This window comes from Oncorhynchus masou, chromosome 30 (assembly GCF_036934945.1).
Source record: "Oncorhynchus masou masou isolate Uvic2021 chromosome 30, UVic_Omas_1.1, whole genome shotgun sequence".
Lineage (NCBI taxonomy): Eukaryota > Metazoa > Chordata > Actinopteri > Salmoniformes > Salmonidae > Oncorhynchus > Oncorhynchus masou.
Window position 1 is genome coordinate 29690021 of NC_088241.1, and position 26212 is coordinate 29716232.

At 48.1% G+C, this 26212-nt stretch overlaps 1 pseudogene; it reads right to left on the reverse strand.

The window, feature by feature from the left end:
* Positions 1–4767: 4767 nt before the first annotated feature.
* The window catches only part of LOC135522495 (kelch-like protein 32), a 43116-nt pseudogene continuing 21671 nt past the window's right edge, over positions 4768–26212 (reverse strand).

Genomic DNA, 26212 nt, shown 5'->3' on the forward strand with positions numbered 1-26212 from the left:
ATGCTGTTGACCTTAACACCACTGGGCTTGAAATTCATGTATGTACATGTACATAATGTATAGAAATTGTCTTGTTGGAGTTACAGATCATAATTTATGATCAAGTTTCCATCTTCACATTGAAATATTTTTCAAAAAGGTGTTACGAAATAAAGTAACTAATGTGATGAAAAAAAGATAATGTGGAAGTGCATGTGTTGTATTTCAGTTTCCTAATTGTACAGGCATGGAACGAGGGAAGAGTGTGTGACGCATATAGATAAATGTATAATATTTTGTTTTTCTAACTGTTTCTATGGTGTGACAGTAACTACTGATAGTAGACAAATAGGATCTCTGTGTGATAATGCACTCTTTTGTTGGCCCAACTTTACAGGCAGAACCGCCTCCTTTCCTGAGACTGTGTCCCTCATTAGATACAACCAGAGAGTCCGAAAGATTACTTCTGCTCTTTCCATTCCCTTTTTCCTTTGAAATCTTCATGCAAATCAGGCTTCATTTCGTCAGTCATAATTTCACATCTGAGGAACTTGCGGTGTCATTAAATAAAATGCACACAAAAAAATACTTTCACATGATCCTCCCCTTTGTACTGTAGTTTTTTGTTGTTGCTTAGAATTAACTCAAAATAATATTTGCAACCACAAATAAAATTCAAACATAGCAACCCTGTGTTTATAAATGTGGATATTGACTTTTTCCACATCAGCATGCTTTTGTGTCACAGTTGATGCCACTCAGTGCCACGGGACACAAGGTTGAGGGTTCACCAACCACCACAAACGAGCTCCTTCTCCCTGTCAGTTTTATTACTCTACGATTAGAGCCGTCTGCAGACAATGATCAGCTGGGGGAAGTCAGATTTATTTATTCATTTATTTTTTACACCTTTTTGTCCAATTGGTAGTTACTGTCTTGTCCCCTCACTCTAACTCCCGGTCACAGTCGGCTGTGACACATCCTGGGATCGAACCCGGGTCTGTTGTGACATTCGAGAGGCCAGGAAATCTGATTAAAAATCTGATTATATAAAATATATGCAATGAATGATCCACCAGCAGGTCTCTATGCCAATGTACCACACAATCAATAAGTGAAGCATACCGACTTCAGGCGCTTCAATATCATGGTTTGCTTTTTAAACACCACAGTCAAAGACTGTCATCTGGACAAACATAAAATAGGCCTACATACCTTCTTAACTTGTAGGTCTACCCAGTATCGAACGCTTGGCTTGACAGTCTCTGAATGTCATTAAACTTTTGTGTTTTGTAACGTGTCTTTCCATTCATCAAATGGACACCGCACAGTTTGGATGCTGGAATTATATTTTGGAGGAAAGTGTGCAGGTAGCCTACAGGAGACTTTTGAAGTAATCAGATTAAAACATTAAAATCAAATGTCATTAGCGCACCGAATACATCAGGTGTAGACCTTACAGTGAAATACAACAGGTGTAGACCTTACAGTGAAATACAACAGGTGTAGACCTTACAGTGAAATACAACAGGTGTAGACCTTGTGAAATGCTTACTGTTAATGTAATTTCATAATTCCTATAATTGTACATTAATTAAATCACTCAGTATTTTATAAGAATTTGTAAGATTCCTATTTGCATAAAATAGAAGGAGACCAGTCTAATCAAAATTAGATAATAGTATTTATTCTTGGAGCGCGCTGCCATGAAACCACGAACAACAGTTTATATACAAAATATGACGTCATAGGTTATAAAATGTCCTTCCCCCTATCGACCAGGACAGAACAGTTCAAAAGTTTATTCCCACCCCCTCCCTCGCTCGCTCACTCCAGACACACCGTTAAAACAAGATTAAACTTCTGAAGTCTTCATCTATCACTATTCAGCAGACAGTTCCAGATAATGGAAAACCCAGGAAAACACTTGCTGCCTTATCTAAACATCCCAGAGCTAAGTTGAGTCGGTTCAACCACAGGTTAACGATCCTTTCTGCTTACTTAAAACCCACAATCCAGCCCTCCCCAACCTAGCTGGAATGGTATTTATTTAATTTAATTACCCCGTTTCATGCTCCACAATCCCTTAATATTATTAATAAGACATAATAAAACAGAGTATACGTTTTAATTAGTTATAGTTCTATTTAAAATGTAGATATTGTTTAGTCATTATTCATAAAATTCCTAACACTTACTTACGAGCCCCTAACCAACAATGCAGTTTACAAAAATAGGAGTAAGTATAAGAAATAAAAGTAACAAGTAATTAAAAAGCAGCAGTAAAATAACAATAGCGAGACTATACACAGGGGGGTACAGGGGGGCACTGGTTAGTTGAAGTAATATGAGGTAATATGTACATGTAGGTAGAGTTATTAAAGTGACTATGCATAAATGATAACAACAGAGAGTAGCAGCGGTGTAAAATAGGGGGGGATGCAAATAGTCTGGGTAGCCATTTTTGATGAGATGTTCAGGAGTCTTATGGCTTGGGGTAGAAGCTGTTTTAGAAGCCTCTTGGACCTAGACTTGGCGCTCCGGATACCGCTTGCCGTGCAGTAGCAGAGAGAACAGTCTATGACTAGGGTGGCTGGAGTCTGACAATTTTTAGGGCCTTCCTTTGACACCGCCTGGTGTAGAGGTTCTGGATGGTAGGAAGATGGGCCCCAGTGATGTACTGGGCCGCACGCACTACCCTGTAGTGCCTTGCGGTCTGAGGCCGAGCAGTAGCCATACCAGGCAGTGAAAAAACATTGTGACCGGTTGTGTGTTTATGCCACATGTAAAAGGTAATTAATACATTTTAAAAGTAAAATGACAAATATTTGGGCTATATTGAACCTTTAGATTCTAGATGAGCGAAGAATAGCTGCTCAGATCGGAGGAGGCGGAGCATGTGTTGAGCTTTCCTGAATAACTGGGCCTGCTGAGATTATTATTATTATTATTATAGGACGACATGCGAGAATGATGATCCGCAACAAGACCGCGCATCTCAGTATCAGAAGTAGAAATACAGCCAGACAGGCCTGCCATGGTGCCTTTCAAGACCTTGTAAACTGTCCAGAGTAGACCCACAACTGGAATGAAACGTTCTATTCACAGGGCTTTTGCACCGTCATTCAAATGACATTTTCACTGCGGCCTAGAGTAGAATTTTGTGCTCCCTTGAAAACAATAATGCAATTATTCATTGCACTGTGGCGTTGTATGCTAGTCTTGGTAGAATAATTGTATTGTCCCTAAAGATCAATAGGGGAGCTTTTTGAGCTGCGTGCCTCGTCTTTCATGCTCAGTGATTTACCTGGCCTATCCACTTCCTATCAGCTCTTCCTCTTTATGTGGATACATATTGAATATTGGTGCAGCTTTGTATGATTATATGTGTGCCATGATTGCTAATTAGCCTATTGAGTACCACAGTGTGAGTCATAAAACCCAGGAAATGGTTCCCAATCTGTTTTTTTAGCCATTCATTTTTCCTTCTGGGATTTTAGAGCTACTTCGTATAAGGTCTTTGTTTCGTTGTAGGCTTACCCTGGCGTGACATTTTTATAACAGCACAAATCTCTCTCAGACAAGGTCCCTTTTATCGATAATTAGAATTGCACATGTTAAGTAAACTGAGGCGAATATATTGATAAAACTCACCTTGCCAGAGAGAGAATTACACGGCTATCAAAAACTCACAATGAATTATATATTTTTTGGTAAACTTCACGATGTGAAAAACAAACATTTCCGTGTTTTTATGGGTATGATGTGTCCACTGTGACGGACCATTGCAGATCTGGACAAACGGTCCACCTACCACTATTGTCACTATGATTGCTGGCTAGAGGGCAGGATAGACAGACTGGTAGATATATCCCCCTCCCTCTACTTAAGGTGTCGAAAGCATTCCACAGGGATGCTGGCCCAGGTTGACTCCAATGCTTCCCACAGTTGTCAAGTTGGCTACATGGCCTTTGGGTGGGGGACCATTGTTCAGACTCAGCAGCGTTACAGTTCGTGACAAATCCGCTGCGCCTGGCACAAACCCTGTTCAAAGGAACTTAAAACTTTTGTCTTGCCCATTCACCCTATGAATTGCAAAAATACACAATCCTTCCTTAACCTGTCTCCTCAACCTTCATCTACACTGATTGAAGAGGATTTAAGTGACATCAATAAGGGATCATAGATTTCACCTGGATTCACCTGGTCACTCTGTCACGGAAAGAGCAGGCATCCTTAATGTTTTGTATACTTGTGGTATAGTTAAGCAATAAGGCCCAAGTGGCTGTGGTATATGGCCAATATACCACAGCTAAGGGCTGTTCTTATGCACGACGTAATGCAGAGTGCCTGGATACAGCCCTTAACCGTGGTATATTGGCCATATACCACAAACCCAGAGGTGCCGTATTGCTTTATAAACTGCTTTCCAAGTAATTAGAGCAATGCAAATACATGTTTTGTCATACCCGTGGTATAGGGTCTGATATACCACGGCTGTCAGTCAAACAGCACTCAGGGCTCGAACCACCCAGTTTCTAATAATAGTTAGTGCGTTGCATAAGGGAAATACAAAAAAACGCCTCGATATAGTGCGTGCAAGCAGATGAGAAAATGTGCTAAGTATAGAATAAATGATAGTAAATCCTGCAAAAGGGAGAATGTAAACCAGGAAAAAAAGCACCCTGTGCCCAATAGAAAAAACAACAACACAACCCACCCAAAAGCAACAACAAAAAAATGCTCCCGTATTTCAGACTAACACAATACAGCGGATGAACAACTTGCTCGGTTCAACTTATCACGGGCTTTATTGATACAGTACTGGACCTCTTTATTCTGAAAACAAGACATGATTTTAAAGTCCTCTCTCTCTCTCACTGCTGGAGGTGAAACAGCGTTATTTCTTTGTCGAAGTAAAAAAAATATGTTTTGAAAATGGCATAAGACAGAGGCGACACATAGCGTAGGCTCTCCGACACACAGTGTGCTGAGTATATGCACTGTATGCTACGTGGTCAGACATTCACTCAACTGTTAAAACAGTCTTCAAACCTGAGCTTGAACAGAAAAACACACGCTCGAGAAAGAGTAAGACGGGTCCACAGTTTACACAGGACAGGTTTCAATTGAAATGACTGTGGGTGAGTCCATTGGCTTTGTATTGAGTAGATGGGTTATGGCAAGTAGTAAGTACAGCTAGTTAGAGTGCCAATAGCCCTATAGTGCATTAGTAAAAGAGGGAGCCATTTCACTCCGTAGAGAGCTCTGCTCCCCTTGAGTGCTCCAGCATTGCGATCTACTGTTCTGCACCAGTTTGACTAGAGCCAGTCTTCTGAGCAGGGTTGGGGTCAATTCAGGATATATTACTCCAATCAATATCTATTATTCTCAATGCTTTTCAATTAGCAAAATTGTCATCAGAATTCTGGTTACTTCCTGAATTGACTGAATTGAAATGGAATTGACCCAAACCCTGCAGCTGATGGAAGATCAGTCCATCATAACAGGGTAGCTGGATAGGAATAGGGAACTTTGAGGACCTTCCTCTTTGAGGACCTTCCTTTTTTTATCCTCAGGATGGGCAGTGACGCCTGCACTTGAAGTGTGTGTGTGTGTGCGCGCGCGCGTGCGTGCGTGCGTGTGTGCGTGTGTGTGTGTTTGTGAATGCCTTTTAGAGGAAGAGTGGGGCTGTTGTAAAGGAGCAGACCTTTGGTTCTATTATTTTGTGTTACATAATTGTATGTATGTCCATATGAGTTGTTTGCATGATGTATTTACTGTAGTCTCTATTAGTGTGTCAGACAGCCCCTATCCTGTGATGGGGCACTTGTAGAGTCTGTAGGTTGGGGCAGGTGAAGCATGGAGCAGGGAGGAAACACGTTGCTATTCCATTGGAGGCGAACGGTAGAGTTGGTCCATAGAACACTTCCTCCTTCCCCTCCGTGCTCACATCTAACACCTGGACAACAGGAAGTGAAATAAACATGTCATGCACATGGAACAATAGAATATTGTATTAAGATAACATTTGCTATGAATACCCTCTTTCCCTATAATGCATTATAACCTTATAAACTACGCACAGCATAGTTTAATAAAACATACCATTTTTTAGGTTACTTAAACCTGTCAAGGTCACTCGCCTGAATACACGCTAGGGGCTCATTGGTCCAAATAGAATATCCACCGACAACATAGATTCGGGCATCATGGACTGCCACGCCAGATTCGTTCTGACCTGCAGAGGATAGAGCGAAAACAATGATTCGCTGTGCCAAAGAGAGGCCAGATGACTCAATGTCATCTGAGACACAGGGTGCGTTGGGAAAGTTCCCGAAAATAAGTGCCTCCATCTCCTCTCATGACTTCACCTTGAACATACTTGACAAATTCACAGGGAAGCTCCCCTCTAGTATGTGCGTGTACACGTGTGTGCAGGTGCGTGTGTCTGCCTGCCTGTGTGTGCACGTGCATGCGTATGCATGAGCATGTGTGTATACGCAGCCCACCCACCCGTGAGTAGGCTGAAGGTGCAGCGGGTCCACTGGTCCATGTCTATGTCATAGGAGTCGATGTGGCGGACCAGGATGCGGTCGTTGTTGTAGTCCAGGTCATTTCCTCCCAGCACATACAGCTGCCTTCTCGCCACGGCCATGACATGGTAAACTCGCCTCTGTAGCATGGGACTGCGGGCCAGCCACTGGTTCTGTCAGAGAGGGAAAGGGGGGAGAGAGGGGGGGTGAAAGAGACAGAGAGGGGCGAGAGGAGGGGGGAGAGAGGATGAGAGAAAGAGAAGGTGAGGAGGGAAAAGGATGGTGAGAAGATGAGATGTTGAATAGATGGATTAATATTTTAGCGTATGCCTGCTTGGGTAATTGATGTATGTTCAGTGCTGGATAAATAATGTGACACCAGGGCTATGATTTTTCCTAATGATTTCACCCCCCTTCCTAATAATATACTTCACTCTCTCCATTTTACAAAGATGTATCCGACTGTGCACATTTGACTAAGTGTGTCTTTGGTTGTTTTGTAAGTGTGTCTTTGGTTATTTTGTAAGTGTGTGTGTGTGTGTGTGTGTGTGTGTGTGTGTGTGTGTGTGTGTGTGTGTGTGTGTGTGTGTGTGTGTGTGTGTACGTGTGTGTGTGTGTGTGGTAGAAGCTGGCGGGTGACCATCTGTTGAGGGTAGTGAGGGGGGGGGTTGGTGTTCCTGGCAGGTGAATGTAGCTCCACGGTGAATACAAATGAGACTTTCTCTGTCTCCTACTTTCTCCCGGTCTCCTGCTCTCTCAATTCAATTCTATTCTATTCATAGGGCTTTATTGGCATGGGAAATGTATATGTTAACATTGCCAAAGCAAGTGAAGTAGATAATATACAGAAGTGAAATAAACAATAAAAATGAGTAGTAAACATTACTCACAGAAGTTCCAAAAAAAAAAAGACATTTCAAATGTCATATGTATATATAGTGTTGCAACGATGTGCAAATGGTTAAAGCACAAAAGGGAAAATAAATAAACATAAATATGGGTTGTATTAACAATGGTTTTTGTTCATTACTGGTTGCTCTTTTCTTGTGGCAACAGGTCACAAATCTTGCTAATGTGATTGCACAATGTGGTATTTCACCCAGTAGATATGGGAGTTTACCGAAATTGGGTTTGTTTTCAAATTCTTTGTGGATTTGTGTAATCTTAAGCAAATATGTCTCTCTAATATGGTCATACATTTGGCAGGAGGTTAGGAAGTGCAGCTCAGTTTCCACCTCATTTTGTGGGAAGTGTGCACATAGCCTGTCTTCTCTTGAGAGCCAGGTCTGCCTACGACGGCCTTTCTCAATAGCAAGGCTATGCTCACTGAGTCAGTACATAGTCAAAGCTTTCCTTAAATTTGGGTCAGTCACAGTGGTCAGGTATTCTGCCACTGTGTACTCTCTGTTTAGGGCCAAACAGCATTCTAGTTTACTCTGTATTTTTTCTTAATTCTTGTCAATGATTCAAGTAATTATCTTTTTATATTCTGATGATTTGGTTGGGTCTAATTGTGTTGCTGTCCTGGGGCTCTGTGGGGTCTGTTTGTGTTTGTAAACAGGGCCCCAGGATCAGCTTGCTTAGAGGACTCTTCTCCAGGTTCATCTTTCTGTAGGTTATGGCTTTGTTATGGAAAGGTTTGGGAATCACTTCCTTTTAAGTGGTTTTAGAATTTAGCAGTTTATTTCTGGATTTTGATAATAAGCGGGTATCTGCCTAATTTGGTGAATTCTTGGTTAGTGAACAGACCCCAGACCTCACAAAAATAAAGGGCAATGTGTTCTATAACTGATTCAAGTATTTTTTTGTCAGATCCTAATTGGTATGTCAAACTTTATTTTCCTTTTTATGGCCAAGAAGGCCCTTCATGCCTTGTCTCTCAGATTGTTCACAGCTTTGTGGAAATTACCTATGGCGCTGATGTTTAGGCCAAGGTATGTATAATTTTTTGTGTGCTCTAGGGCAACAGTGTCTAGATGGAATTTGTGTTTGTGGTCCTGGCGACTGGACCTTTTTTGTAACACCATTATTTTGGTCTTAATGAGATTTACTGTCAGGGCCCAGGTCTAACAGAATCTGTGCAGAAGATGTAGGTGCTGCTGTAGGCCCTCTTTGGTTGGTGACAGAAGCACCAGATCATCAGCAAACAGTAGACATTTGACTTCAGATTCTAGTAGGGTGAGGCCGGGTGCTGCAGACTGTTCTAGTGCCCTTGCCAATTCGTTGATATATATGTTGAAGACGGTGGGGCTTAAGCTGCATCCCTGTCTCACCCCCCGACCTTGTGGGGAGAAATGTGTGTTTTTTGTCAATGTTAACCTCACACTTGTTGTTTGTGCACATGGATTTTATAATGTTGTATGTTTTTCCCCCAACACCACTTTCCATCAATTTGTATACCCTCATGCCAAATTTAAATCAACAAAGCATGAGAAGACTTTGCCTTTGTTTTGGTTTGCTTGTTTGTCAATTAGGGTGTGCAGGGTGAATACATGGTCTGTCTGTTACGGTTTTCTAGGTGTGAAGGAGAGTCGGACCAAAATGTGGCGTGTAGATTACGATCCATGTTTAATGAACTGAAGAAACACGAATCAATATACAAACACTACAAAAACAATGAACGTAACGAAAACCGAAACAGCCTAATACGGGTGCAAACTAATACACGACAGACAAAAGGACACTAAGGACAATCACCCACGAAACACTCAAAGAATATGGTTCCCAATCAGAGACAACGATAAACACCTGCCTCTGATTGAGAACCACATCAGACAGCCATAGACTTATCTAGAACACCCCACTAAGCTACAATCCCGATACAAAACACACCACATACAAAAACCCATGCCACACCCTGGCCTGACCTAAAAAAATGAAGAAAAACACAAAATACTTAGACCAGGGCGTGACAGAACCCCCCCCCCCAAAGGTGCGGACTCCCGGCCGCACACCAAAACCCATAGGGGAGGGTCCGGGTGGGCGTCTGTCCACGGTGGCGGCTCCGGCGTGGGACGTGGACCCCACTCTATCAAAGTCTTAGTCCCTCTTCCTCGCGTCCTTAGATAATCCACCCTCGCCGCAGACCATGGCCTAGTAGTCCTCACCCAGGACCCCACTGGACTGAGGGGCAGCTCGGCACTGAGGGGCAGCTCGGCACTGAGGGGAAGCTCGGCACTGAGGGGAAGCTCGGCACTGAGGGGAAGCTCGGCACTGAGGGGAAGCTCGGCACTGAGAGGAAGCTCAGGCAGGTAGTTGGATCTGGCAGATCCTGGCTGACTGGCGGATCCGGAAGAGTCTGGCAGACTGTCGGCTCTGGCTGCTCCATGCCGACTGGCGGCTCTGGCTGCTCCATGCCGACTGGCGGCTCTGGCTGCTCCATGCCGACTGGCGGCTCTGGCTGCTCCATGCCGACTGGCGGCTCTGGCTGCTCCATGCCGACTGGCGGCTCTGGCTGCTCCATGCCGACTGGCGGCTCTGGCTGCTCCATGCCGACTGGCGGCTCTGGCTGCTCCATGCAGACTGGCGGCTCTGGCTGCTCCATGCAGACTGGCGGCTCTGGCTGCTCCATGCAGACTGGCGGCTCTGGCTGCTCCATGCAGACTGGCGGCTCTGGCTGCTCCATGCAGACTGGCGGCTCTGGCTGCTCCATGCAGACTGGCGGCTCTGGCTGCTCCATGCAGACTGGCGGCTCTGGCTGCTCCATGCAGACTGGCGGCTCTGGCTTCTCCATGCAGACTGGCGGCTCTGGCTGCTCCATGCAGACTGGCGGCTCTGGCTGCTCCATGCAGACTGGCGGCTCTGGCTGCTCCATGCAGACTGGCGGCTCTGGCTGCTCCATGCAGACTGGCGGCTCTGGCTGCTCCATGCAGACTGGCGGCTCCTTGCAGACTGGCGGCTCTGGCGGCTCCTTGCAGACTGGCGGCTCTGGCGGCTCCTTGCAGACTGGCGGCTCTGGCGGCTCCTTGCAGACTGGCGGCTCTGGCGGCTCCTTGCAGACTGGCGGCTCTGGCGGCTCCTTGCAGACTGGCGGCTCTGGCGGCTCCTTGCAGACTGGCGGCTCTGGCGGCTCCTTGCAGACTGGCGGCTCTGGCGGCTCCTTGCAGACTGGCGGCTCTGGCGGCTCCTTGCAGACTGGCAGCTCATTGCAGACTGGCAGCTCTGCAGGCTCCTTGCAGACTGGCAGCTCTGGCGGCTCCTTGCAGACTGGCAGCTCTGGCGGCTCCTTGCAGACTGGCAGCTCTGGCGGCTCCTTGCAGACTGGCAGCTCTGGCGGCTCCTTGCAGACTGGCAGCTCTGGCGGCTTCTTGCAGACTGGCAGCTCTGGCGGCTCCTTGCAGACTGGCAGCTCTGGCGGCTTCTTGCAGACTGGCAGCTCTGGCGGCTTCTTGCAGACTGGCAGCTCTGGCGGCTTCTTGCAGACTGGCAGCTCTGGCGGCTTCTTGCAGACTGGCAGCTCTGGCGGCTTCTTGCAGACTGGCAGCTCTGGCGGCTTCTTGCAGACTGGCAGCTCTGGCTGCTCCATGCAGGCTGGCAGCTCTGGCTGCTCCATGCAGGCTGGCAGCTCTGGCTGCTCCATGCAGGCTGGCAGCTCTGGCTGCGCTGAACAGGCAGGAGACTCCAGCAGCGCTGTAGAGGCGGAAGGCTTTGGCAGCGCTAAACAGGCGGGAGACTCCGGCAGCGCAGGAGAGGAGGAAGGCTCTGACAGCGCTGGAGAGGCGAGGCGCACTGTAGGCCTGATGCGTGGTGCTGGCACTGGTGGTACTGGCCCGAGGACAAGTACAGGAAGCCTGGTGCGGGGAGCTGCCACCGGAGGGCTGGTGCGTGGAGGTGGTACAGGGTAGACCGGACCGTGCAGGCACACTGGAGCTCTTGAGCACCGAGCCTGTCCAACCTTACCTGGTTGAATACTCCCGGTCGCTCTGCCAGTGCGGCGAGGTGGAATAGCCCGCACTGGGCTATGCAGGCGAACCGGGGACACCGTGCGCAAGGCTAGTGCCATGTAAGCCGGCCCAAGGAGACGCACTGGGGACCAGATGCGTAGGGCCGGCTTCATGGCATTAGGCTCGACGCTCACTCTAGCCCGGCCGATACGCGGAGCTGGAATGTACCGCACTGGGGACACCGTGAGCACCTCAGCATAACATGGTGCCTGCCCGGTCTCTCTAGCCCCCCGGTAAGCACAGGAAGTTGGCGTAGGTCTCCTACCTAGCGTCGCCATACTCCCTGTTAGCCACCCCCCAAGACATTTTTGGGGCTGACTCTCGGGCTTCCATCCGCGTCGCCGTGCTGCCTCCTCATACCAGCGCCTCTCCGCTTTCATCGCCTCCAGTTCTTCCTTGGGGCGGCGATATTCTCTAGGCTGTTCCCAGGGTCCTTCTCCGTCAAGGATCTCCTCCCAAGTCCATTTATCCAAATAGTGCAGCCTCTCCCACTGCTGCTGCTGCTGCTGCCTCTGTTGCTTCTCCTGCTGCTCCTGCCTGTTGACACGCCGCTTGGTCCTGTTGTGGTGGGTGATTCTGTTACGGCTTTCTATGTGTGAAGGAGAGTCGGACCAAAATGCGGCGTGTAGATTGCGATCTATGTTTAATAAACTGAAGAAACACGAATCAAAATACAAACACTACAAAAACAAAGAACGTAACGAAAACCGAAACAGCCTTATACTGGTGCAAACTAATACACGACAGACAAAAGGACACTAAGGACAATCACCCACGAAACAATCAAAGAATATGGCTGCCTAAATATGGTTCCCAATCAGAGACAACGATAAACACCTGCCTCTGATTGAGAACCACTTCAGACAGCCATAGACTTATCTAGAACACTGCACTAAGCTACAATCCCAAAACAAAACACACCACATACAAAAACCCATGCCACACCCTGGCCTGACCAAATAAATGAAGAGAAAAACAAAATACTTAGACCAGGGCGTGACACTGTCATACGATAATTTGGTACAAAGCCAACTTGACATTAGCTCAGTACATTGTTTTTACTGAGAAAATGCACGAGTCTGCTGTTAATAATAATGCAGAGGATTTTCCCAAGGTTGCTGTTGATGCATATCCTACAGTAATTATTGAGGTCAAATTTGTCTCCACTTTTGTGGATTGGGGAGAACAGTCCTTGGTTCCAAATATTGGGAAATATGCCAGGGCTGAGGATGATGATAAAGAGTTTCAGTATAGCCAGTTGGAATTTGTTGTCTGTATATTTTATCACTTTATTGAGGATACCATCAACACCACAGGCCATTTTGGGTTGGAGGGTTTTTATTTTGTCTTGTCGTTCATTCAAGATAAGTGGATAATCCAGTGTGTTCTGTTAGTCTTCAATAGTTGATTCCAAGATTTGTATTTGATCATGTATATGTTTTTGTTGTTGTTTGTTCTTTGTTATAGAGCCAAAAATATTTTTGGACAATACATCTATATTTTGGACAGATAGCAACACAAATAATTATCTGTTTAGTGTTTGCTAATTTCTAAGAAGTGGTTAAGAGTCTATGGATTCTTCAATTACATCGAGCTGATTTCTGATGTGCTGTTCCTATTTCCATAGTGTATTTCTGCATTGTTTTAGTGATTCACCAAAGTGAAGGAGTAGACTCAGGTTTTCTGGGTCTCTGTGTTTTGGGTTGAACAGGTTTCTCAATTTCTTAGGTTTCTGCATTCTTCATCAAACCATTAGTCATTGTTGTTAATTTTCTTTGGTTTTCTGTTTGAAATTTTTAGATTTGATAGGGATGCTGAGAGGTCAAATATACTATTTAGATTATCTACTGTCAACATAACACCTTCACTATTACAGTGGAATGTTTCGTCCAGGAAGTTGTCTAAAATGTATTGCATTTGTTGTTGCCTAATTGTATTTTGGTATGTTTCCACACTACATTCCTTCCATCTATAGCATTTCTTAATGTTACTCAGTTCCTTTGGCTTTGATGCCTCATGATTGAGTATTACTCTGTTCAAGTAGACTGATTTTGCTGTGATCTGATTGGGGTGTAAGTGGGCTGACTGAACGCTCTGAAAGATTCTGGGTTGAGGTCAGTGATAAAGTAGTCTACAGTACTACTGCTAAGAGATAGAGTGCGCACCAGCACCAGAGACAGAGACTCCTATGGTAAGTACATCTATAGCTCATCTCTTCGCAGTAGTACTGTAGACTTACTTTATGACTGACCTCAACCCAGAGTCTCTCAGAGCATTCAGTCAACTCTCTGTCTCTCTATCTGGTGCTCGCTCTCCCTCTCTCTGGCACTCGCACTCTCACTCTCAGGCACTGCACTCTCTCTCTCTCTGGCACTAGCACTCTCTCTCTCTCACACACTCTCTGTCGGTCTCTCACACACTCTCTCTCTCTGTCTTGCACGTGCTCTCTCTCTCTCTCTGTCTTGCAGGTTCTGTCTCTGTCTCTGTCTCGCAAGCGTTCTCTCTCTCTGTCTGGCACAAGCATGCTCTCTCACTCGCACGCGTACTCTCACTCACGCACTCTCTCACACGCGTCTCTCTCTCTCTCTCTTGCTGTCTCACATGCGCTCTCTCTCTGGCTGTCTCTCCCGCGCTCTCCCTCTCTCGCACGCTCTCCCTCTCGCACGCTCCCTCTCTCGCACGCGCTCCCTCTCTCGCACGCGCTCCCTCTCTCGCACGCGCTCCCTCTCTCGCACGCGCTCCCTCTCTCTCTCTCTCTCGCACGCGCGCTCTCACACGCGCGCTCTCTCTCACACGCGCGCTCTCTCTCTCACACGCGCGCTCGCTCTCACACACGCGCTCTCTCTTACACGCGCGCTCTCTCTCTCTCACACACACACACACGCTCTCTCTCTCTCTCTCTCTCTCACACGCGCGCTCTCTCTCTCTCTCTCTCTCACACTCGCGCTCTCTCTCTCTCTCTCTCTCTCACACGCGCTCTCTCTCTCACACACACGCTCGCTCTCTCTCTCTCTCTCTCGCGCGCTCTCACACACGCGCGCTCGCTCTCACACACACGCGCTCGCTCTCTCACACACACGCGCTCGCTCTCTCACACACGCGCTCGCTCTCTCACACGCGCTCGCTCTCTCTCACACGCGCGCTCGCGCTCTCTCTCACACGCGCGCTCGCTCTCTCTCTCTCTCTCTCTCTCTCACACGCGCTCGCTCTCTCTCACACACGCGCACTCGCTCTCTCACACGCGCACTCGCTCTCTCACACGCGCTCTCGCTCTCTCACACACGCGCTCTCTCTCTCTCACACACGCGCTCTCTCTCTCTCTCACGCGCTCTCTCTCTCTCACACGCGCTCTCTCTCTCTCACACACACACACGCGCTCTCTCTCGCGCGCTCAAACACGCGCGCGCTCGCTCACACACGCGCGCGCTCGCTCTCTCACACGCGCGCTCTCTCTCTCACATGCGCGCTCTCTCTCTCTCACACACACACACACGCGCGCTCTCTCTCTCTCACACGCGCTCTCTCTCTCACACGCTCTCTCTCTCTCACACGCTCTCTCTCTCTCACACGCTCTCTCTCTCTCACACGCGCTCTCTCTCTCACACGCGCGCTCTCTCTCGCTCTCTCGCGCTCGCTCTCGCTCTCACACGCGCGCTCGCTCTCGCTCTCACACGCGCTCTCGCTCTCACACGCGCGCTCGCTCTCGCTCTCACACGCTCTCGCTCTCTCACGCGCGCTCGCTCTCTCTCTCACGCGCGCTCGCTCTCTCACGCGCGCTCGCTCGCTCTCTCACGCGCGCTCGCTCTCTCACGCGCGCTTCTCTCACACGCGCGCTCTCTCTCTCTCTCACACGCGCGCGCTCTCTTCTCTCTCACGCGCGCTCACGCGCGCGCTCTCGCTCTCTCTCACGCGCGCTCTCGCTCTCTCTCACGCGCGCTCTTTCTCTCTCTCACACGCGCTCTCTCTCACACGCTCTCTCTCTCTCTCTCACGCTCTCTCTCTCTCTCGCTCTCACACGCTCGCTCTCGCTCTCTCACACACGCGCTCTCGCTCTCTCACACACGCGCTCTCGCTCTCTCACACGCGCGCTCTCGCTCTCACACGCGCGCTCTCGCTCTCTCACACGCGCTCTCTCACACACGCGCTCTCTCTCACACACACGCTCTCTCTCTCTCACACACGCTCTCTCTCACTCTCACACGCGCGCTCTCTCTCACACGCGCGCTCTCTCTCTCTCACACATGCGCGCTCTCTCTCTCTCACGCGCGCGCTTTCTCGCGCTCTCGCGCTCTCTCTCTCACACGCTCTCTTTCTCTCTCACACGCGCTCGCTCTCTCTCTCTCTCACACGCGCTCGCTCTCTCTTTCTCTCACACGCGCTCGCTCTCTCACACACGCGCTCTCGCTCTCTCACACGCGCTCTCGCTCTCTCTCTCACACACACGCGCTCTCTCTCTCACACACACTCTCTCTCTCACACACGCTCTCTCTCTCACACACACGCGCTCTCTCTCTCACACACACGCGCTCTCTCTCTCACACACACGCGCTCTCTCTCTCACACACACGCGCTCTCTCTCTCACACACACGCGCTCTCTCTCACACACACGCTCTCTCTCTCTCACACACGCGCTCTCTCTCTCACACACACGCGCTCTCACTCTCACACACGCGCTCTCACTCTCACACACGCGCTCTCACTCTCACACACGCGCTCTCACTCTCACACGCTCTCTCTCACACACACGCGCTCTCTCTCACACACGCGCTCTCTCTCTCTCACACGCGCTCTCTCTCTCACACACGCGCTCTCTCTCTCTCACACACGCGCTCTCTCTCTCTCTCACACACGCGCTCTCTCTCTCTCTCACACACGCGCTCTCTCTCTCTCTCACACACGCGCTCTCTCTCTCACACACGCGCTCTCTCTCTCTCTCACACACGCGCTTCTCTCTCTCTCACACACGCGCTACACACGCGCTCTCTCTCTCTCACACACGCGCTCTCTCTCTCTCTCACACACGCGCTCTCTCTCTCTCTCTCACACACGCGCTCTCTCTCTCACACACGCTCTCTCTCTCTCACACACGCGCTCTCTCTCTCTCACACACGCTCTCTCTCTCTCTCTCACACACGCGCTCTCTCTCTCTCACACACGCTCTCTCTCACACTCTCTCTCACACGCGCTCTCTCTCTCTCTCACACACGCGCTCTCTCTCTCTCTCACACACGCGCTCTCTCTCTCACACGCGCTCTCTCTCTCTCTCACACACGCTCTCTCTCTCACAGCGCTCTCTCTCTCTCACACACGCTGCTCTCTCTCTCACACACGCGCTCTCTCTCTCTCTCACACACGCGCTCTCTCTCTCTCACACGCGCTCTCTCTCTCTCTCACACACGCTTTCTCTCACTCTCTCACACACGCGCTCTCTCTCACACACGCGCTCTCTCTCTCTCACACGCGCTCTCTCACACACGCGCTCTCTCTCTCTCTCACACACGCGCTCTCTCTCTCTCTCACACACGCGCGCTCTCTCTCTCACACACGCGCTCTCTCTCTCACACACGCTCTCTCTCTCTCTCTCACACACGCGCTCTCTCTCTCTCTCTCACACACGCGCTCTCTCTCTCACAGGCGCTCTCTCTCTCACAGGCGCTCTCTCTCTCTCACACGCGCTCTCTCTCTCTCACACGCGCTCTCTCTCTCTCACACGCGCGCGCTCTCTCTCTCTCTCTCACACACGCGCGCGCTCTCTCTCTCTCTCACAGGCGCTCTCTCTCTCTCACAGGCGCTCTCTCTCTCTCACAGGCGCGCTCTCTCTCTCACAGGCGCTCTCTCTCTCTCACAGGCGCTCTCTCTCTCTCACAGGCGCTCTCTCTCACAGGCGCTCTCTCTCACAGGCGCTCTCTCTCTCTCACACACGCGCTGCGCTCTCTCTCTCTCACACATGCTCTCTCTCTCTCTCCTATTGCAGTAAACAAGCGTATTACTCGGCTAGCACATAAACGGTTCTGGTTTTCATTGTTTTGATGTCAATTCTGTTATTTCTCTGTACTATCTGTTCTTTAGTTACCTGTTCTGGGTCGTACGCCATCAGTCTATTCTGGTACTGAGCTGTGTTTGTGACTCCACCTGTAACAGACAAGAGTATTACACACAGGTGGCATGTATGTATGTATGTGTGTGTGTGTGTTCAGTGTGTTATGCTCTATTCTCCATCTAGGTGTGTGTGTTCAGTGTGTTATGCTCTATTCTCCATCTGGATGTGTGTGTGTGTGTGTGTTCAGTGTGTTATGCTCTATTCTCCATCTGGGTGTGTGTGTTCAGTGTGTTATGCTCTATTCTCCATCTGGATGTGTGTGTGTGTGTTCAGTGTGTTATGCTCTATTCTCCATCTAGGTGTGTGTGTGTGTTCAGTGAGTTATTCTCTATTCTCCATCTCTGTGTGTGTGTGTGTGTGTGTGTGTGTGTTCAGTGTGTTATGCTCTATTCTCCATCTAGGTGTGTGTGTGTTCAGTGTGTTATGCTCTATTCTCCATCTCTGTGTGTGTGTGTGTGTGTTATGCTCTATTCTCCATCTCTGTGTGTGTGTGTGTGTGTGTGTGTACCTGAGACCCAGAGCAGGTCGTCAGCCACACTGCCTGCATGGCAGGACAGCGAGCGGTCAAAGGACTGGACAAAGGTCCACTTGTTCCTCTTCGGACAGTAGCGTTCCACGGTAGGCAGCACCTGTCTCAGTTCATTCCTCCCCCCTACCGCGTATAGGTACTGGCCCCTGCACGCCTTCATGGAGGCTATCTCTGTCCAGCGGTTCCCCCGGGGGTCATACCGACAGGCTGTCCTCACCGCACACGTCCTCCCCGTGGAATGCTCCACCTCGCCACCCGCCACAAACAGGAAGTGGCCCATGACGGCCACGCAGTGGTGGCTGCGCCCAGCGGGCATTGGCGCCAGCTCGCTCCAGTTGGAGCACCCGGCCACGCGCACGTTCTCCTGGGCGGCTGGGTTGAAATAGCGCAGCTCCCGCACGCGGCTCACCTCGCGCCTGCGCCCCCGGCGATGTAGAGGGTAAGAGACTGGAAGCGGGGCTTGGTGTGGGCGGTCTGGCGGAGGGGTTGGGCGAAGGTGGCTCGGTGGTACTCTAGAGCCTCGTCCACTAGGGCGGCGGCGGTGGCACTGGACTGGACCAGCGGGTGGCACTGTGCCACGTGGTGCAGGGCGGCCATGTCCATGAGGCCGTAACGAACGTGCTGTATCAGGTCCTCGGTGTACTGGTACCGACAGTCATGCTCTAACCAGCACACCACCAGCTCAAGAGGAGAAGGGGAAGAGGAAGACAAGAGGGAAGTTATTCATACTATTAGCATTCCAAATGCCTACAGAGCAGTGTTGCAAGATCAAGACGAGTGTGTTACCGTATACACAAACACACTTATACAAAACGCACACACACACACACTAGTGTGTTGTGTGCAAGCATCATAAATATCCACTGGTGCATTCTTATGTTGAGGACCGGGAGAGGAGAGAAGCAGAGAGGGGATTTAATTGAACAGTGAGAGCAATCGGAGGCTGTTTAGCTGCGGCGGTGGCCCGTGAATGTGGGCGAGATGGCTGAAGATCACTGATACCATTATCAGGGAAACAAAGTGGCTTTTAACACAATCAGTACAGAGACAGGGAACTTATTACAGCACAGCAAGATTACTGAGCTGGAGCGGTTCACTGTCAGCACCTCCTCCTGACTCACAGGCACACTGAAATCCTATTCAAACTTTACACTGGCTCATATACGCGTTCAAACCACATTTTGTACAAACAGCACACCAAAACACACATTTACATAGACACAGACATAGTCACACATTCATTGTATATATTGTCCTGCTACTGTCAATGCCACTCCTTTTGCTCTGTCTTCCTTAAATAGATCCTAAAATTACGCCAACACAACAGCATTTACACCCCCCATCCCCTTCCACTCTCTGCTTTGTCCTCTTCTCGGTTTCGCTATCTACACTCCTCTCTCTCCCGCTCTCTCCCTCCTCCCACCTCTGAAGTGGCGGAGGGGTGTGTGCGCTCAGGGAAGGCTGACTGAAGGTCACGCTGGATCAGAGAACTTCCTCAGAGAACTTCCTCGGGGCAGAGAATAAATCAACCCCCTCCCAAAGAGAGACACAGAGAGAGAGAGAGACACAGAGAGAGACACAGAGAGAGAGAGAGAGAGAGAGAGAGAGAGACAGACAGAGAGAGAGAGACAGAGAGAGAGAGACAGAGAGAGAGAGCGAGAGAGAGACAGCGAGAGAGAGAGAGACGGAGAGAAAGAGCAGCCAGAGAAAGGCAAACGCGCAGAGAAGGGGGGGGAGAAACAAAGACCCAAGAAAATGTGATTTCCAGAGCGTGAGACTCGGCGAGAAGTTGGTGTGACTATGATTGACGGGCAAACTATATCGGCTGTGTATTGGCGCCCGCACGTTTTTTCGGGCGGATGCCCAAATTAACCTTCTCGGCAGAGTGAAGGAGGCCCAAAGCAGCATAATCAGGGTCTGATTATGGTAGAATCGCCTGGCTAAAGGGTCAGGGTAATTGTGCCATCAGAGGCCTGATTGTTTTCAATCAGACGGGCGGCCGGAGTGACAGCTGGGGGATTGGGGCGCTGATGAAGCCGCAGTGGGCCTAATCAGAGAGGGGGGAGAAGGGAGAGGGGGGCCTGATTGGTGCAAATGAACAGTCAAAATGCATAGCCCCCCCCGCCACACTTCACTCATCACTCATACATATATACACACACACACACACACACACACACACACACACACACACACCTTCCTTTCCTATTCACTCCTATACATAAATATAAAGAGTGCATTTTGGTGCAGGCAAGGAAAATTGACCCGTTGATGTTTAATGACACACTGTGTGTTGTAGTATATCAAAGTCTGTGTGGGTCTGGCTGTATGGAAGATCTGCATTTTATTGTGGGCATATATAGTGTGTGTGTGTGTGTGTGTGTGTGTGTGTGTGTGTGTGTGTGTGTATGCCTGTATATGTGCATGCATTTGCGAACATGTGTGCGTTCCTTCCATTGTGTGTGTGTGTGTGTGTGTGTGTGTGACTGAGGAGCCAGTGCGGTGTACCTGCCAGATCTCCTCCTCGTTGAGGGAGGTGAGGCGGTCGCTCATCAACACATCCCTGAGGAGGCGGTAGGGGAGCAGCAGCACCTCCTCCAGGCGGCTCTGCTGCAGCTCACACAGGTGTTCTACCAGGAAGCTGACCACAGCCTCCTCCAGTGCAGGGAGGTGGAACAGATCAGAAACACGGTACAGGTCCAGGTAGTTAACACTGTTCAGCTCCTGTTGTGGACACATGGGCATAGGGAAAAGAGATAAATACATTTACATTGGAGTTATTTAGTACAACGCCAACACGTGTACCATCCCAATGGAGTTGAGCAGCGGTGGCTGCGGGCAGGCAGGACTTCCCGAACACATCGAGTCACTGTCAATCGATACTAAAAATATACAGTTGAAGTCGAAAGTTTACATTTAGGTCGGAGTCATTAAGACTCATTTTTCAACCCCTCCACACATTCCTTGTTAACAACCTATAGTTTTGGTAAACAATTGTTTACAGGCGTATTATTTCACTTATAATTCACTGTATCACAATTCCAGTGGGTCAGAGGTTTACATGCACTAATTTGACTGACTTTAAACAGCCTGGAAAATTCCAGAAAATGATGTCATGGCTTTAGAAGCTTCTGATAGGCTAATTGACATCATTTGAGTCAATTGGCGGTACACCTGTGGATGTATTTCAAGGCCTACCTTCAAACTCAATGCATCTTTGCTTAACATCATGGAAAAATCAAAAGGAATCAGCCAAGACCTCAAAAAAAATGTGTAGATCTACACAAGTCTGGTTCATCCTTGGGAGAAATTTCCAAATGCCTGAAGGTACCATGTTCATCTGTACAAACAATAGTACGTAAGTATAAACACCATGGGACCACGCAGCCATTATACCGCTCAGGAAGGAGACCTGTTCTGTCTCCTCGAGATGAATGTACTTTGATGCGACTGGTGCAATTCAATCCCAGAACAACAGCAAAGGACCTTGTGAAGATGCTGGAGGAAACAGGTACAAAAGTATCTATATCCACAGTCAAATACAGTCAGTCCTATATCGACATAACTTGAAAGGCCGCTCAGCAAGGAAGAAGCCACTGCTCCAAAACTGGCAAAAAAAGCCAGACTACGGTTTGCAACTGCATATGGGGACAAAGATCGGACTTTTTGGAGAAATGTCCTCTGGTCTGATGAAACAAAAATAGAACTGTTAGGCCATAATGACCATTGTTGGGTTTGGAGGAAAAAGGGGGACGCTTGCACGCCGAAGAACATCATCCCAAACGTGAAGCATGGGGGTGGCAGCATCATGTTGTGGGGGTGCTTTTCTGCAGGAGGGACTGGTGCACTTCACAAAATAGATGGCATCATGAGGGAGAAAAATTATTTGGATATATTGTAGCAACATCTCAAGTCATCAGTCAGGAAGCTTGGTCGCAAATGGGTCTTCCAAATGGACAATGACCCCAAGCGTACTTCCAAAGTTGTGACAAAATAGCTTAAGGACAACAAAGTCAAGGCATTGGAGTGGCCATGAAAAAAAGCCCTGACCTCAGAACATTTGTGGGCAGAACTGAAAAAGCGTGTGCGAGCAAGGAGGTCTACAAACCTGACTCAGTAACACCAGCTCTGCCAGGAGGAATAGACCAAAGTTCACCCAACTATTGTGGAAGGCTACCCAAAACATTTGATCCAAGTTAAACAATTTAAAGGCAATGCTACCAAATACTAATTGAGTGTATGTAAACTTCTGACCCACCAGGAATGTGATGATAGAAACAAAAGCTGAAATAATAGAGCAGGAGAGGAGGCAAGAGAATAGAAAATGGAGATTGCGAGTGGAATAAGACTGCCATCTGCTGGCAGTAAGCAGAGCCATGTACAATATACTGCATGGCTCTGTGAGTATTCAGCTCAAACAAAAACTAACAGAGGAATAACCTGTGCAACGTCGCCTTTCATACAGACAAAATACTTATACAGAAAGCTAGTGAATCTATATTTTATGTTAACCCGGGCCTTTTCTCTGCATCTTCAGCTGTGATCTAACTGCTGTCTAATTGTATAATACGGTGTTTACAGTGAGCATGTCTTCAGGGACAACAGTGCAGTGAAATCAATGGTGTGCAACAGTGTCGATTTCTCTCTCCACCAGCAGATGGTGTATGAGAGCACTGTTTACCATAACGTGATGTCACGGTTTGCCCATTGCCATGCTAATGTATCTTTCTGGTGGTGACAGGGGGGTTTAATGTGTGGTTTTGTGTGGTTAGGAAGTACCTTGAACATATGGAGAGTAGACCCTCCATATACACAAGAAATTGCAGTGTTTATGTGTGTGTCATACACACGTGTTTATTTGACTGTACTACTGTATATGACTGTATGTGTGAGTATGTAATATATATATATATATAATGTCTGTCTTGACTCCTCACCTGGATGAGGTAGTGTGAGCAGAGACTGAGCAGCTCCAGCAGCTGAAGGTGACTTCCTGCCGACAGAACATCCTGAATCACCCCTGGCTCCAGTATTATCTGAGGAGAGGACCTGAGTGAGACCACTTCCTGTCCACCTCACACACTGCCCACCTCCCCAGGCAGACATGTTCCGTCCCAAATGACATTATATTCCCTATATAGTGCCCGTAGGGTTCTGGTCAAAAGTAGTGCACTATGTATGGAATAGGGTGCCATTCTGGACGCACTCAAATGACAGAAGCACTCAGGACCAGTGGTCACTTTATATAATGCTGCTGATTCATGTGTGTGGGTGTGTGACTGTGGTCTCAGGCCAGCCGTGTTTTTTGTTGTTGTGCAATAGCATTTAAAGGAATGTGATTTCACTCATGTGTCACTGAAAGCCTCTACAAGGCATTATTTACGCTGTTCTTCAACAGACTACATGTGTTGGTCCCACTTTATATTCAGTGTCTATAAAACATGAATTTAAAAAAGGGTCATTGCGTTGCAGTTAGCGTGTTATTATACATTGTTATTCACACACAGTTATTCTTCTCTCAAATGTGATACCTATCACATTTACATGTGATTGCCATGTCGTTCTGCCCCTGAACAGGCAGTTAACCCACTGTTCCTAGGCCGTCATTGAAAATAAGAATTTGTTCTTAACTGAGTTGCCTAATTAAATAAAGATAAAATAAAAAATAAAAATGTAAATACATGATTTTAGCAACATCAAATAAAAAGTCAGACTAATATGTTGAATGTGCATGCGTGCGTCCTCTCAGTGTAGGCTATATAGCAACAGCATGTCTGCTAACCTTTATGGCCCCTGACATGTGGCTGGTGGATTTCAGCAACTAGCTGTGCGGTTGTTTACTGAAATAAGCATATTGCTCACGTCTCATCATCTCAGCAGAAAGAAACGGATCGGCAGCCGGCTGCTGACCTACATCGACACAACTCCCCCCTGCTCATTTCCACTGTGGAAATGCAATTAGGAATAATTACGAGCTAGCCAGCCTCTCACTGCTGGGCCACAGGGCATAGGCCTCCTGACTCCTCACCGCAGAGAGAGAGAGGAGAGAAAGATGGGGGGTAAGAGAGATAGGCAAGAGAGAGAACGCGAGAGAGAGCGGGAGGAGAGAGAGAGGGGGAGAGGGAGGAGAGGGGGGGGGGCTGGGAAATCACTGGCATACTGTAGGGTCAGGCTAGGTTAGATATCACATCCATGCATAGGTTGTAGCAGATGTACTCAATCACTACTTTAGAAGGTCCAGTCACACAAATGTACTAGATGGCAAAAGTCCGGATGGATATTGTCATTGATCAGCATAGTAACAAACCGCCACATCGCGACTCATATGACTGCAAACTGCTCACACCCCTCTTCTTAGCGGAGAGAAAACTTCTGCATTTTAAAGCAAATTTTTCCTGCAATTCTACACAGTTTGTCATGTTTTATGATGAATGGGGGCCCCCTAGGGGTCAAGTATCCGGGCCGCGATCCGCCAGTTGAGTATGGCTGGGCTATAGCTTTAATCAGCTAACGAAAAGCTGAAAATTGTCACTCTTAGTTTGTGTTACCCTGGATATTTGTGAGATATGTTTGTGTGTACAATTCAGTACCTGTGTGTGACTTGAGGACAAGTGGTGGCCAGCTGTAGGTGAAGGTGCTACTGTAGACTCACCTGTCCTGTGAGGCAAAGTCTAGTGCATGTTTCAGTCCCACACTTGTCACTCCCTGAAGAGTCACCTCATCTGCCTCACTCTCCACCATGCACAGACTGAACATGGCCTGAGAACACACACACACACACACACAGACATGCTGTATGATAACAGCAGCAGTCATGATAACAGCTGAAAACTCTCTCGACATTTGACCACCAGCTTATTCCACCTCAGGGCAAGAAAAACAACAAGCTGGCACTTAACATTTTTTAATATATTTTTTAAATGTAACCTTTATTTAACTAGGCAAGTCAGTTAAGAACTAGTTCTAACTCTAACTCTATACTCCTGTCTACAAGCAGAAGCTCAAACAGGAAGTACCCGTGACGTGCTCTGTAGATAAATGGTCCTCTGAATCAGAGGCTATGCTACTGGACTGCACCAGGACTCGGCTGATAGCATCGACAAGCTAACCACCTCCGCGACCGGCTTCATTTGGAAATGCATCACCGATGTTGTCCCCACAGTGAAGGTGAGCTGCTTCCCCAATCAAAAGCCCTGGATTACAACCAAGGTTGCAGCTAAACTAAAAGGACAGTGCTACCACACACAGGTCTATCGCAGCCACCCAGAGACTACGCCTGATAACAACAAATCCTGCTACGACCTCCACAGAACGTGGCCAGGTCGCAGTTGTAAATGAGAACTTGTTCTCAACTGGCCTACCTGGTTAAATAAAAGTGAAATAAAAATAAATAAATAAAATCATTTATTCTGATGTCTAGTCACCTTACACCCTATACATATCTACTCCTAACCACTTCAATATCCCTGCACATTGTATGATATTGGCACTGACCCTGGAACTGACCCTGTATATAGCTTACTTACTTTCTCCTGTTCTTATTATTTCTATTTCTTGTGTGTTTTTGTTCTACTTTACTTTATTAGTAATAGTGATACTGATTATTCCATTGTTGGGAAAGAGCTGCAAAAAGGCATTTCACTGTACTTGTGCACGTGACAAAACAACTTCCAAAAGGGTTCCAAAAGGGTTCTTTGGCTGTACCCATAGGAGAACCCTTTTTGGTTCTAGGTAGAATTCTTTTTGATTCCAAGAAGAATTCTTTTTGATTCCAAGAAGAACTCTTTTGGGTTCCATGTAGAACCCTTTCCACAGAGGGTTCTACATGGAACCCAAACGGATTCTACCTAGCAGCTAAAGGGTTCTTCAAGGGTTCTCCTATGAGGACAGCTGAATAACTCTTTTTCTAAGAGTGTAGTGTCCTCCCCAGGTCCAAACTCACCCGGAAGTAATCACTGCACGCCGCCAGCACTGCTTTATGGGCGTGGAACTTCTGGTCGCCGGCGACCAGGGTGACATCACAGAGTAGGCCATCAGGAGTCCTGGTGAGACTTGGACTGGCATAGCCTCTGGTCTGTTACCAACTCCTGCCCACTGGGGGGAGGGGGGGTAGAGTGAGGTAAA